Below are 15,821 nucleotides of genomic sequence, written 5' to 3'. Positions count from 1 at the left end.
CCCAGTGAGTAGTGTTGCCTCCTTCAGCACAGCTGGGTAGATTTACTAAGTGGTATAGTATAGAGATAGGAGACTTAGGCAGAGAGCAAAGAAGCAGGAAGAATGATCTTAAAATGGCAACAAGCAAAAAAAAAAAAAAAAAGAAAAAGAGAGAGAAAGAAAAAAAAAGAGTGACTACATAAAGGCGGTTTGGAATTGCTGTTAAGTATGAAAAGAGACCCAGGTCGACGAAGGGGAACTAGAGATGTTAACAATGGGGACTTTACCCAGGTCGGCCCTCAAGGTAGCAAACTGTCTAGTAGACTGATTGTTCAAAGAGACAGAAACCCCTTCCTTTGAGGAAAGAAGTTTTCTTAAATACAATAGTAGACTCTCTTTGGGATAAAATATGAGTAGAAATGTGAGGATCTGATCAGGCCCCTTGGTGTGGCAGGAGTATTCTATTAGGTTCCCTAAAATGTTGAATTCCTTATAATTACCTTCCAAAGGTGAATGAAAAAACCGAGCAGGTGCTAAAGGTTATTTGTGTCACTTTGGTGGTGTTTGTTACAAAGGCGATTGGGGTCGCCGTGGAGCCTCGAGACCATCTTAGGCAGAATATGCCAGAGAGAAAGAAAAACATGCCTTTTCAGAAACCGGTGGGAAATGATGGAAGCTTTTAGTACTGCCTTCCCAATCACAGGTCAAAATGGTAAATAGCTCAGAGCAACGCTTCGTTTTTGAACCGGAGAGACTATATGAGAAGCCAAAGGATGGGTGTATTTAATGTTTTGAAGCGTTAGAAGGTTTTGCACTTATTTTTCTTCAAAATTAAATTTTATAAGGAAGAAGTTCCATTTCAAGAAATTAGTTAAGGATTTACTCATTTTTCATTACCTGATCCCAGTTTTTAATGAAATATGCATATTTTGTGGATATAGTTATTTTAAATATATGTATATGGGAGCATTGTCTCTCTCCCCAAAATGTAAGCTGCTTACAGTCAAGGACTGTTTCATCTCGGGTTTTTATACACCTTGCACCTAGCACAGTGCTTAATACATAGGGAAATAGATAGGAACTGAACTTATGACTTATTTGGCATAGTGCACTACTGAATGAGATCATTTCTTCTATTAATGTAAATCTGTATCTGTTCTGGCAGCTCAGTGGCACAGTGGTAAGAGCACCAAGCATGGATCCAGGAAGATCTGAGTTCAAATTCAAATACTGTGTGAACCTAGGAGAGTCAACACCTCAGTTCCTCATCAACAAAATGGGAAGCCACTAGAGAAGGAAACTTCAAGTCGCTCCAATTTATTTGCCAAGAAACCCTATCCATGGGGTCATGAAGAATTGGTCATAACCAAACGTAACCATCTGCTCTACAACATACACTCCTGCTTTTAGTACAGTTCCTAGAGCACACTAATAAAGCACATAATAAATGTCCTGTCTGCCCTAACTCAGGAGAAGACCCATGCCAGGCATGGCCACTCTTCCATTTCTCTCCTGGCTCCTCCCCTGTCTCTCTGGATTTTCCTGCCTGCCTCCTTCCCTCCCCAACACAGATGCATGTACACACACACACACACACACACACACACACACCCCTCTTATCCCACACCACACTTTTCAGCTCTCAGATATTGTCTTCTTCCTTTAGAATGCAAGCATCTTAAGGGAAGGGACTTTCTTTGTGATTACGTTTGGCACGTAATATAATACTGAATAAATGGTTGCTAACTTAGTGGAACTATCTGTCCATCGATCAGTCAAATTTGATTATTATATGCCTACGGTATACAAATATTAATTGACTTGCCCAGGGTCACAAGCCAGTAGACAGGACTTGAACCAAGGTTTTCCTGGCTTCAAAGCCATTTCTCTATCTACTATCTGAGGTAGGATTTTAAGCAAGCTCTTGTTGACTCCAAATCCAGCACTCCAACACTCTACCCATACTTTATACCAATGAAGGCAGATGAAGCAAGAGATGAGGAATGCTTGGAGCTTGGTCAGACATCAAAGACACCAAGGTCGGCCAATGCATCCTGGGCCATCATCAATCATTCTGACTTTGGACTTGCTGTTGGACTATGATGATTCTGGAAAGAGAAAAAATCTAGTTAATTTGTATAACTCTTTCTCACTTAAATCCAATTTATTCTAGAGTCAAAAGACATTACCTAATGATATCATTTTGGGTCTCTTGAAATACAAAGGACAATCACCAAACAACCAAAAAAATACAAACAAAAGAAATATGTAAGGTCAAGGCAACTCATACTTATAGTAAAGAAGGTCCCTGATCTCTTCTCATGTCCTTATGTCGCTCTCTCACCTTGAGTACAGTATTTTGACAATGCAGGTTGTTCGGCTAGGTTATCTGGACCTGCTCCTCTCTGCATCTCAACCCTACGAGCCTGCTCTCTACTAAGCAAGATGCATCCTATTGGGCAAGTTGTCTTGAGAAGAAACACAGAAGTCAAGTAGTTTCAAGAGCTGAGTTCTTCCTCTATAGCTGGATCTCTCTCTCTTCTTACCCATCAGAAGTCACTTCTCACACAGAATGATTATAAATGGCAAATTTTATTTTTAAAGGTGGTCAGGGTTATGGTTCATCCTGTAGCTAGCCAATGACTAGTCACATCATATTTCCATCAAGGATGCAGAGAAACTTCTTCAAATTTCCTAAAGGAGAAAATTGGTGCAAAGATTTTATATTCTCTTTTCAAGCTATGAACGTATTACTCTAATGTTTATTCCTAAAAATCAGAAGTCACTCAGGTTATGAACTCTTTGAGGCTTCCCCACCTTTATATATTCAAAGTGATTATTCAAAATCATCAAGGAACAAAGGCTTTATAAGGTACAAATAGAACTATTTCAGGTGGAAAGATAAGAACCTTAACATGTTATTTTTTTTTTGGTACTTTCCCCTTACAGTCTGCAATCTCATCTAAGAATCTAGAGAATTAAATTGATTAGAGGACACCTCTATTTGCTACTACACTAGGATTTATAATCCTACATCATAACCATAACTTTCTCTGTTCCTGTTCTGATGCTAGAAAATGATAGAAATCTATCTCGGTTAAGCCCAGTATAGATTCACACTGTCCGAACTCATCAATCTTTTTAATTTCTCCCTCATTATCTCCCTAACATACTCCCAAAGCAGTTATTCCAAACCATCTCTTTTCTCCTCAAGCTGCCAATTCTTCTTCCTTATTCCTCACACTCAGTAGATAATCTACCCTCCTACTTTGCAGTGATAATCGAGACCATCTGGCATCATCTCCCCAATGTATCTGTAACTTTACCTCAGTGTATCATCCTTCCTATTTCTATTTACTCATTCTTTCCTCTAGGCTCAGAAGAAGTGGTTTCCTTTTTTCCCAGATCAAAGGAAATGCTTTCTTTCCTTTCTAAAGAGAATGTATCCATCTGTACCCTGAACCCCATCCCTTCCTAATGCCTCCCAAAATCTTGTTCTCAGAATTATATGTTTTTTCCTAGTCATTTTAAATCCCTGCATAAATTTGTTTCCTTCTGCTTTTAAAATGCATAGATAGCCAACTACAAAAAATAAAAACAATAAACCTTTTTAAACCTGTTTCACCTTTTAGCTAGCATTCTGTTTCTCTCTTTCCTTTTACAAACTCCTACAATATACGGTGGATGTGCAGTTTTCTACCTCCTATTCTTCCCACAAACTTACTAACTTTCTTTAATCTAGCTTCCAACCCCACTACTCTACTAAAATTATTTTATAAAAAGTTGGTCTTCCTGCCAAAACCAGTAACTCTTTCTCTTCCCTAAGCTTCATAAAAACATGGATGCTTACAGTCTAATTTAGCAGGACCAAAATGGGACTGGAAGTAAGGAGACCTTTGCCTTTCTGTATTTGAGTTTCTTCATTGTCATATGAGGGCAGGGATATTTGCACAACTTACCTCATAGAACTTAACCTTTTTCTCTGATTATAGTTTTAATTTCTTCATCTAAGAACTCTCCTTTGACCATTTATTAACTGTAGAATGACTTGTATTCTTATGAATTTAACTCGGTTCTTTAAATATTTGACATCCAACTCCTTTTCTTTGCCCCAATTACTTCCTGGGCAAATATAAAATCCTTATTTGGCATTTGAAACCCTTCATAGCCTTGTCTCCTCCAACCTTCCTCCTTTCCACACCCCAACCCCATCCATATACTCTTCTATTTTATTCTCCTCCTTTTTCCTTGGATGTGTGACCATCAACTGAACTAATAAATGAACATTAAATCTACTATAAACCTTAAATCCCTATATAATTAAATTAAAATTTATTTTTTTTCTTCTTTGTGGACTCCTCTTTCTTATCCCACTCCCACATAGTCAAAGGTGTTCTTCATTCATTATAATCAGTCAGTTAGTAATTCAGTCAAACAATTCCTATGTGCTCTAATAGGCATTTAAGAAATAGCACTTAGTACTGTTCTAAGTCCTGGAGATACAAAGAAAGGAGGGAAAACACTCCTTGGAGGAGATGCTATTCTCATAGCTTTAATGACCAACTTTATTACTTCATCCATATTGGGCATGCAATATATATTTGTTGATCAATTCATATACAGCTCTGGGCCTAAATAAAAGTAAGCTTCCATCTCAGGTTTCCAGCTACTGATAAAACATCTGGGCTTCTAGGTGCGATCATCACCTGAAATAACACATGCTTACCTTCCAGATTTCTACCAAATCTGGCTCTATCAAGTATGTGGTTTCTGTCCTACTTCTAGTATTGTAGGGTAGAATATTTGGGGTCTCCTGCAACTCTTCCTTGCCCTTCACCTGCTATAGCTAAAAAGCTCTTTGAGGGCAGGAATCATTTTGTTTTTGACTTTGTATCTCCAGCACATAGAACAATATACATATATGTACATAAAATATATATTATACAAAATATTTAATTCCTTTGAATTAGTGGCAAATTCTAAGTTTTGCTTTCCATCAAAGCATCTTTCAGGTATCTTTTTCTCTTCTATTGCCTCATTCAAAATACTAAACTATGTCCTTAACATCTCATTGCTGGATTATTTAAATCGCTTCTTAGGCGATTCAAGGCAGGTAAGGTAGTTCAGTAAATGTAGCACTGAACCTGGAGTCAGAAAGACCTGAGTTTGAATCTGTCCTCAGACTCTTACAAGGTAAGCAACTTAGTCTGTGTTTGCCTCAGATTCCTCAACTGTAAAATGGGTATAATAGCAGCACCTAATAGCATCTATCTCCTAGGGTTGTTGTGGCTATCAAATAAGAAAATACGTGTGAAGTGTTTTGCAGTGTCTGGCACATAGTAGGTTCTAGCCATCATTAGTGGTAGTAATTTGCTTTGTTCATCATTCATACTCTCTATTTTATGTGTCATTTTCCTACCTATTTTCCTAAAAGAGTTTTCAAACTATCACTTCATTATGCAAGCACCTACAGAAATACTCCCTTACCTACTAAATCATACCAAAATATTAGAGGAGTTTGGAACTTAAGGAAGAAGCTGTGGATGGACCGTGACTGGGCTGTATTCCACTTAACCAACTTAAGTAGACTTAAAATGTTTAAGTACTTAATATATATTTTCTAGTAATAGTAGCTCAGCCTCCTTGCTGTCCCCCATCTCCCATTCCCACTTTTATGCCATTGTTCATACTGTAGAATAACCTGTTCTCTTTTATCAATCTATTTAATTTAATCCATTACATTTAAATTTCAGTTAAGCCCTGCCTACATATGTCATTAAGACCATAAATGAAATGACGAAATGGCAAAACCAACTAGAATTTTTTGGATTGTTGTTTTTTTTTTATGTTGGTCTATCCTTTGAAAATTCTAGGACGTGGTACTTTTTGTTTGTTTTGTTTTGTTTTAAACCCTTTCCTTCTAAAAGGAGCAATACCAAGTATGGCTTCTGAGACAAAAGAAGAGTAAGAGTTAGGCGTTTAGAATTAAGTGATTTGTCCAGGGTCACACAGCTAGGAAGTGTCTGAGATCAGATGAACACAGGTCCTTCCAACTCTAAGCCTGGCTCTCAATCCACTGAGTCATTGAACTGCACAAAGAATAGTGCTTTATGAGGGACTTTGTAGTCAGCAATCTAAGAACCAGCAAAAATTAAATAGAAAAAGGGTAATTCCAATAAGTGATGAATTCTCTTGAAATGGATCCATGAAAAAAAGAAAAATTTCAAATTCCTTTCATTCTGCCTATCTCCAATTCTGCTACTACAGTGAAAGTAGAAGGGTTAGGCAAAAGGAGACAGAGTGCTAAAATTCATAAAGTTTTGGACAGCTTATAAATATTAACTGTAGGTACTCTAAATTTTATCAATCAGTCATCATTTATTAAGCACCTTCTATGTGTCAGGCATTATTCTAAGAGCTGGAGATATAAAAAGAGGCAAAAGAGAGTACTTGCTCTCAAGGAGCTTACAATCTAATGTGTGTGTGGGGGGGAGATAGTATGCAAACAAATATTTACAAGCAAGAGGAAGGAGGTCTTTGACCAATTACCAATAAATGGATATGATTTTATTGAGTAAACTGACCCATAACACTAGTGACATTCTGACAATATATAAAACCAAATGACAAAATTTATTTAACAATCAATAGAACAATGATTTACAGAATCAATTTAAAGAACTATAAAGTACCTGGCAGAGTTTATTTCATCTTTTGCCCCAAGGCAACAAGAGGTATCATTTCATAGGAATCTTGGATATTCCCATATAACAGGGCTGATAATGAGCCTAAGCAAAAATACCACCATGAAGATGATTGCAATTTATGAACAAAAGTCTATTACAGATGATTAAGAGGGAAAGAAATTTCATTAAGAACTTTCAAAGAATTTGATAATGAATTCCAATGAATTTTTCTCCCTTCTGAGAAATTTCTATTACAATTAGCATTGATAACATATAGTCCAGGACATAATTATTTCCTAATTGTTTCAGATGTATACAATACACTTCCTTATAATGAGACAGTAAAGAAAAAGCATGGCATAGTAGCTATAGGACCTGCCTTGCAGTCAGGTGGAAATGGAGGAGGGATTGTGACAGATCCTAGCTGTGTCACTAATGAGTAGATCACCTAATTTCTTAACCCCTCAAGTAATTCTCCAAGATGAATTTTGCAGATGAGATGTCTAACAACATCAGTGGAGGGAATTTCCATTCTGAGAGCTCTTCATACCAATGAAATCAAAGATCTAGAACAAATGAAATATTATATTGTGTGTTCTTAAAGGACCAGGGATGTATGTTATCTTTTTCTGACTCCTGTACTGCTTCTAGAAGAATGTAAGGGTGATCAAATAAATAATTGTTAATTGACTGACAGGTTTGGAAAAACCCCACTGTAATGCCCCAAATCCATAATTATCATCACAAAGGCTGAATTTTCTGAGAGAGCTATAGAAAACTATATGAAAGAAATTTTCAACCTGTAAAGAATTGTAGTTATTAAATGTAAATAGAAATTTCCTGAATTACTTCCAAGGTATATTAGGCAAAATTCAAATTTTGTTCTGAACTTTCTGAACTATCTTCCCTCCTGATGAGATGCCAGACTGAGTAGTCAAGGTTCTCAGAGTGTCTATACTCCTCTCTATATTTAAATAGAGAGAACATATATGTGTGTATACATATATAAACACATACATGTATATGTGTATGGATACTTACATAGATAAAGACATATATATATAGATACATATATATCATACCTAAATGTGTTCTATTTTTTAAGGTTTCTGCATTCCAGAGATGGAAACATATTCAGAACAGAAACAGACAATAAGTATACAGAATCAGAGATTCTCCATCTTATTTTTGTGGTGCTTCCTTTCCACAAAATTAGGATCTCTGTTGTCCTCAAAGCAGGCCATTTATTGAATGGGATCAATTTCAAATAAATATACATATTTCAAATTTCAAATTCAAATTAATATGTAGAGAGAAAGAAAATAAATCATTTAATTGCTTTACTACTCTATCTCTAGCTATGAGGCAAAGATACCAAAAATAAGGAAACTGGGACCAGAAGAACAAATCCATATGCTATTGTTAGGGTACCACAAGGTAAGGCAGGAATAGGTTTGGCATACCAGGGGGACCCAAGGAGTTCTAGAGCCTAGTAATCATGTCAGCAATTGCAAAAGGAAAAAAAAGAAAAAGAAAAGTCAAGTGAGAGAAAAGATTCGCAGTCCTCTGGACCACCACTGCACCTGTCATCTTGTTTTAATAGGGAGGACATTAAGGTACCCATAAATACATTACCCAAAATGACTTACAAAATTATCGGTAGAACTCTTGGGTCTCTGGTCTTTTCATTATTCTTCTAAGCTACACGACACCATTCTTCCCAGCTGACCTTTCTTGATTATGAATCAGAACCACTGCTCTGTACTGAAGTCATTACTTTAAAGTGCAAAAAGGAAGGCTGAATGAAAGGAAATACATCTGTGGGTCACAGCGACATCAGAAACTGATCCAGATTTAATGAAGTTTTATTTCACTTGGAAGTTCCCTCCAAAGAAAAGATGTATTGTTTCCTCAAAATAAGTCCCTGCATGACTACAGAGATGGGATGCACTTAACATTCTATGTTGACAGAAGGTTCATTTTTTGATATTTCAAGTAATAAGAATATTGACATTACGTAATAGCAGTTGTTCATAAATGGAAACACAGAATGCTTTGATTGGACATATTCTGTTCAGTAAACAATTATTAAATATCTAGTATGTGTAAGCATTCAAAAAGCATTTATTAAGTGTCTGCTACATTCTAAGTACTGTACTAGCCACTGGAAATATAAAGGAAGTCTGTGCCTTCAAGAAGCTTGTAATCCATCAAAGGAGACAATATATACAAAAAGAAATGGATGCACAAAATGCATGCTGTAAATATAAGATAATGGAAGGAAGGGAAATACTAGCAGCTAAGAATATCAGAAAAAAAATCTCATGTTTAAGATGGTATTTGGGAGCAATTAGGTGGCTCAATGGATAGAGTGTCAGGCCTGGAGTGAGGAAGACATCTTCCTGAATTCAAATCTGGATTCATACAATTACTAGCTATATAACCCTAGGAAAATCACTTAACTCTGCCTCCATTTCCTCACTTATAAAATAGGTTGGAGAAGAAAATGGCAAACTATTCCAGGATCTTTACGAAGAAAATCCTAAATGGGTCATGAAGAGTCAGACCTGACTGAAGACAGACATGAACCAGCAAAGAAGGTGGTGTTTGACCTGTCTTTTAAAGAAAGCTAGGTATTCTAAGAAATAAAAGTGAAGAGGTAGTATATTTCAACACCTGGGCATTTACTCTTCAAAGTTCTAGGGATGGAAAATGAAATATCCTATGACAATTTTGACCAGACCATAAATTGTGTGAAGTAAAGTAATATATAATAATCCCAGAAAACACGGCTAAAGTGGCAATTTGTCTTACTGGACAATATAAGTACATATAAAGGATTGTTTTTGTTGGTTTGGTTTGGTTTGGTATGGATTTTGGTTTTGTTTAGTTTCAGTTTGTTTTCATTTCACTGGAATGGGGGTAGTTTAAGGGACAGAATACTTGTTAAAAATTATTTATTGGGTTGGTAGAGGCAAGATGGCTAAGTACAAGCAATACAAAGAGAAGCACCCCACTGTCTCTCCCTGAAAGGAAAAAAAAACCTCCAGCAAAGAGGTCTAGAAAATGCGTTAGACTAAATCTTGCTGATGAAATCCAAGAAAATGTCACATTGAGTCATTTTTCCAGCCCAGGATAGCATAAGCAGAGAGAGCGTTCTGGAGACATAGAGGCCTGGTATGCAACATACTCATTGTGGTGTTCCTAGGGAAAGGCTGAGAAACAGAGTAAGAAAGAGTCTTAGAATGATACTAGGTTATCTGGCGGGGAAGGCATCTCTGCTGACCACTGACCACTCTTCTTTGCTTCCCAAGCACTTGGCAAAATGCCTGGCACATAGGGGTAACAAGCTTTTGTTTGTTTGTTTGTTTTAAATTCTTGATGGCAGGAACCTTATCTTTTCCTTTCTTTCTCTCTCCATCACATAACACAGTGACTAGCACAAAATAAATGACCCACATATACATATTCACATACATTAAATATGTTTTAAATATGTATACAGGGTATCCCAAAAGTTTCAGTTCCATTTTAAGTTGTAAAAGCTTAAATTCTTTATAGATGTATAGATGAAGGGAAGGCATGAAATTGAAGAGAGTAGGAAAGGTCTCCTCCAAAAAAGGGGAATCTGATCTGACAAGTGCTGTAGCATATCAGGGCAAGGGAAGTCATTAGGAAATGGAATGACCAGGAAAGCTTCATGGAAGAAAAGGGACTTGAGCTCAGAATGGAAAGCCTTTGGATAGGCTCTCTCCACTGGTCCCAAGGAATGCTTTGTTGTGTCCACTATGGAACACTGCCCTGAGCAAAGGTTGGAACCATCACCAGAATAGCCAAATGCATTTCACATGTAGGGTGGGAAAAGGGGAGCAGCAGTGGATGTCTCTAATATACTAAGAGGTAGGCATTTCAGTCTAATTTCTCCCTCTGGTTAATTATCAGAGGAAAAATGCACATACCAAGAAAGCACTGGGTCAGCTGCATCCCTCCTGCCCCACCAGCACAGGCTTTCTTATGGAAACCTAGAAAGTGATTTAAAAATGTTTGTCAACTAACTGACAGATTCTCCCAAGTAATATCCAAAAACAAAAAAGGCTCTTCAGATAATTTTACTCCTCAGAGATCCACTACTCAGGCAAAGAGACATCTTGCTCCCCCTTTCTTCCTCTTTTTAAAGCACACAACTCCAGAGCCACAGCAAAAGGCTCAATCTAAGACAAGGTCAGAAGAGAGTGCTAACTCTGTTTTCTTGAACTGCCTAGACAGCCGCACTGCAGGAGAAAAGCTAGTGCTTTCATGAGATGAGTGGCAGCATCGGCTACATCCTTCTCTCATTGGTCAAATGTCCTGACTTTTTGATTGTGGAAATAAGTAAATGTAGGCAGAAGTGTGATGGCTTCATTGACATGTAATTATGTCAACAAACAACATTCATATAGAATTTTAAGGTTTCATTTAACTTGATGCTCCCAACTCTATCAGGTAGGTGCTATTATCTGTACTTTACAAATGAGGAAACTGAGTTTTAACTGAGAAATCAAGTGACTCAGTCAGAGTCACACACACTGTCTGATAAAGGATTCAAAACAAGGTCTTCTTCCTCCAAAACTAATGAAGTATCCACTATACTACCAGAAGAAGGACAAACTATAGATTTTGCCACTGTTTAACTAGCACTGTTGAGGGGAGACACTGTCTGGACTATTCAACATGAGTATTCTGGGATATTTTTTAAGGTTTGTAAATGTAGCACAGATAAACTCTGGGGCTACTACCCAAACTTCTATTATTATTAGCAGATAACTTCTCCAGAGCTATGTCGCTCCATCTCTTCTTGCTGTTTTAGGGTATTGTTTTATTTTGTTTTAGTCAGTAGCTCAGAAGTCCCAACTGTTTTGCTTTCCACCAGGATTATCAGTTGATAAAAATTACTTGTCCAGACTTAATTGACTTTGAGAAAGTACCATGTACTGAGGTAAAAATACCAAAGTATATAAAAAAAAGGAAAAAGGAAAAGCTAAAAGGGAAAGCTAAAAGAAAAAGCTAAAGGAAAGCTGGCTCAAGTTCAAGGAGCTCATGAGGTAAAGTATTTAGACAAAGTAGAACCTGATAACATATGTTCCCAATGTGAAGAAGTGAGTGGCTCAAGGGTCCTTGAAGTCTTTTTGTAAAAGTCCCCAAAATGGGGGCAGCTGGGTGGCTCAGTGGATGGAGAGCCAAGCCCAGAGATGGGAGGTCCTGGGTTCAAATCTGACTTTAGACACTTCCTACCTGTGTGATCCTGGACAAGTTACTTAACCCCCATTGCCTAGCTCTTACCATTCTTCTGCTTTGGAACCAATACACAGTATTGATTCCAACACAGAAGACAAGGGCTTAAAAATAGTCCCCAAAATGTTCTAACTGGACATGGTTTAGTTAGGTGGTAGTGATAGTTGCTTTTTTCTCCCCTGAGATTCGTGTGAAGCTTTGGATTTGTGTCCAGTCTCTCTAAAGCCAATCTGGCTCCTGATGGATACACTACCATCAGTTGTTCCAGGGATACTACAAGGAGACCACTAGGAAAAGAAGAAATCTTAAATCCTCTGGATATTTTGAATTTCACCAGGTCTTCCTCTCACAAATTTAGAATAAGGCTGAAATGAAGGTCAAGGTTCTCTTCTCATCCAGGTTGCTGTTCATCACTCATTTTCAAAGAGGACCAATGGCATCTTGGGGTGATGTCTTGACTTGAACATGAATTGAATGGAAGTGAGGCAGAGTTGTGCAAAGTCATCAGTCTTTCTCTCTCTTCCAGAGTCATCTAAGTCCAGCTACAAGACAAAAGTTAGGACAGCTGGTGATTGCCCACAATGTCTGAACAAGCTCTTAGAGCTCCACAACACCTGCTTCACCTACCTTCATAGCCACTGGAAGAAGCCAGGTTGAGGGTAACCAACAGGGCTTAAACAGGGTGAGTTAGAGGGACCTTAACCCCAAGCACGTGAAGATTTCCTCCTGGTAGAATGGGAAGATGAGAACAATTTGTTCCAACGGTTTCATCCAAGTAACTCTTCCTCAAACATTTGACTGGCACATTGTCTCCTGGTTTGCCATTCATCCAAATCTCCAGGCTTCTGAACTAGCTCCTGGTTATATACAACCCCCCCCCGCAAGATAGGATGTGTTTGCAAAGCCAATCTGAACACACTTTCTATATGACATCACTTCAGTCACCCACTGGCTTCCAAGGACTTTTGACTTTACCTAAAGTCTTTCATTGATTGATTGATTGAGATGTGTTCTCAACTGGTTAAGGCTTCTGGGAAAAGCATCTTATTATGAATTTCAAATGGGGGGGTAGGTGATTTGATTGATTTATTCAATTGACTCCCACCCTTACATAAAGCACTTTACATACATTTTCCTTTTTGATTCTCATAACAATCCTCTGAGATAAGTGCTACAATTACTATCCTCTTCAGCTTCTTGAATGTGAGAAAGATTCAGGGACTTTCCCAGAGTCACACAGCAGCTAAGTGTCTGAGGCAGAACTAGGATAATTGCTTTTCCTGACTTCAAGTCCATTATTCTCTTCACCATGCCATGTATCCTCTGTTTGACAAGTCTATTTCTTTGATAGACTATATGCCCACAAATAAGCTTCTCATATTCATCCCTCCTTTTCTCAGCATATTACCATAGAGATTGCACTGACTCTAAAGTTAGACTGAGTCTAAACCCTATCTCTAACATTTACCATCCTTATAGCTTTGGGCAATTATAAAATGAAGATCCTAGACCAGATAATCTTTACTGTCCCTTCCAACTCTAGATCTAAGATCCTATGACATCTTCCCCCTTTATTCTCTTCCCAACAATCAAAATCAGGACAATGAACATAGGAATCTTATTTTCTTATTTTTATTTTTTAGAAAAATTTTTTCCATGGTTACATGATTCATGTTCTTGCTCTCTCTCTCCCCAAATCCCCTCCTCCCAGTAGCCTACATGCATTTCCACTGGTTTCTTCCTGTGTCATCAATCAAGTCCTATTTCCATATTATTGATAATTGTTCTAGGGTGGTCATTAAGAATCTACATCCAAATCGTGTCCACATCAACCCATTTGTTCAAGCAGTTGTTTTTCTTCTGTGTTTCCACTCCTGCAGATCTTCCTCTGAATGTGGGTAGCGTTCTTTTCCCCAAGTCCCTCAGAATTGTCGTGGGTCATTGCATTGCTGCTAGTACAGAAGTCCATTACATTCGATTTTACCACAGTTTATCAGTCTCTGTGTATAATTGAACATAGGAATCTTTATCTAAACTCATGCAAATTTGCCATAACTTTGAAATGGGAGATTTATGCTGAGTAAGCCAAACTTTTTTTCACCTGAGCCCATTGTTAATAATATACTGCCTCTTTTGAAATGTTGCCTAGAGTCATTGCTGTATATATTCTTCAGCTACAGAGAAGGGAGAGAAAAAAAGATGTGACCTATATGGACGGAAATCCCACAACCTTGGCTTCATTAATGCTATGGTTAAAGGAACTAAGCTATTAGGCCACAGACATTCTAAATACTCCCCACAAATGAACGACATCAAATTTAGCGTGTCTTCTCCAAAAGGATGAAAAGCTAAGAAATCAGAACCTTTGATTCCATGGTTTGAGATGATCCTGAGTCAGAAATCCATCGTTCAAATCAGAAACCCATCTTCTTCAGAGAATAACCATCAATTAAGGCTCTCAAAGCATTTGATATTAGGTTACTACTTCTTTTTCCAAAAACTTTGACTGTACTGGCTTCTGTAACCACAGCATCTTGAATGACCATACATGCTTCAAAAAAATTCCAATGGAATATGCTGTCTAGTTAGTAAGATGCATCACAAAACTGGATGGTGATTCTCTATATGAGGTAGAGATTGGGCAAGGGAAAAGAATAGGATAATGAGATTGGGAAAGGTTTTCTGTCTCCTGTGTTTGACAACATCTCAATACTCCTCTATCTTTAATTTCTTCCTCTGCTTTAAACCTTCCTGACAGGTTGACAAAGATCACTGTATATCTATTATCCATATAAGACTCACTTAGAGCACTGGGACCATCCATCAAGAAGCTAGACTGCCTCAATAGAAAGTTCCCTGCCCCTCCCTCAAGGGAAATAGGTTCTCCTGATCCCCAGGAGCAGAAAAATCCTCTAGTAATTGTTCTTCCCTGGAATTTTTAAGGAGGTGCCCACTTTCTCTTCAAAGCTTTTGTCAGCTTCTGACCTTTTGTCAAAACTATTTTCTTTCTTCTGATTGCATTCAGGTGAAGGCTTTGAGGAGTGGCTAAATGTCTTTCATCACTAGGTTTAACAGGTTTTAGCCTTATATTTAACAAGGTGTTTATGTCTTAGATTCAGCCCTAAGGAAAGGACATGTGCATACTGTGGGCAGTTCACACCTACTAGAGGAAGAAAGGAAATAAGAAAATAAGCATTTATTAAATACCTTTGTGCCAGACACTATGTGCTAAGCACTGGGGTTACAAATATAAGTAAAAAAGAAAAATCATTCCTGCCCTCAAGGACTTTATATTCTAATGGAGGAAGTCAATCCATGGAAGTGTCCAGAAAACTCAAAAAGGGATAAGAAGGTACCCAGAAAAAGGCATAGTTTCAAGGTCAAAGATAAGGCTTGGAAAAGAATGAAAACAGGTCTCTCTGTACCATTTCACAAAATTGAGGCTCCATTCCAGGAGGAGCATACCAAGGGGAAAAGGAGGGTGAGCCTTGTGGAGGAAATTTCAAGATGAGTAGGCTGCATTGATGGCAAAAAATTCTAGGCACAGAAGCACCAGGGAAATTCCAGAATTAAAAATTCAGAAAGTGTGGGAAAATTCTAAGAAGAAAATAAATAAAAGATGGCATGACAACAGTGAGCACAAGATTTAGAATGTTTTTTAAAGGAAATACAGGTCAGTGGATAAAGACACAGACTTGGAGATGCGAAGTCATGGATTCAGATCTGGCCTCAAATATTTCCTAGCTATGTGACCTTGGACAAGTCACTTAAGCTCAATTGCCTATCCAAAGCTTTTCTGTCTTGGAATAGATACTTCGGAATGTTTTTGGTTTGTTTTTATTTTTTTTAAAGAGAGAGACTTGGAATATTTGAAATTATGAATCT

This window comes from Gracilinanus agilis, chromosome 1 (assembly GCF_016433145.1).
Source record: "Gracilinanus agilis isolate LMUSP501 chromosome 1, AgileGrace, whole genome shotgun sequence".
NCBI lineage: Eukaryota > Metazoa > Chordata > Mammalia > Didelphimorphia > Didelphidae > Gracilinanus > Gracilinanus agilis.
The sequence above is the reverse complement of the archived record's forward strand: the minus strand, read 5'-3'. Positions refer to the sequence as shown.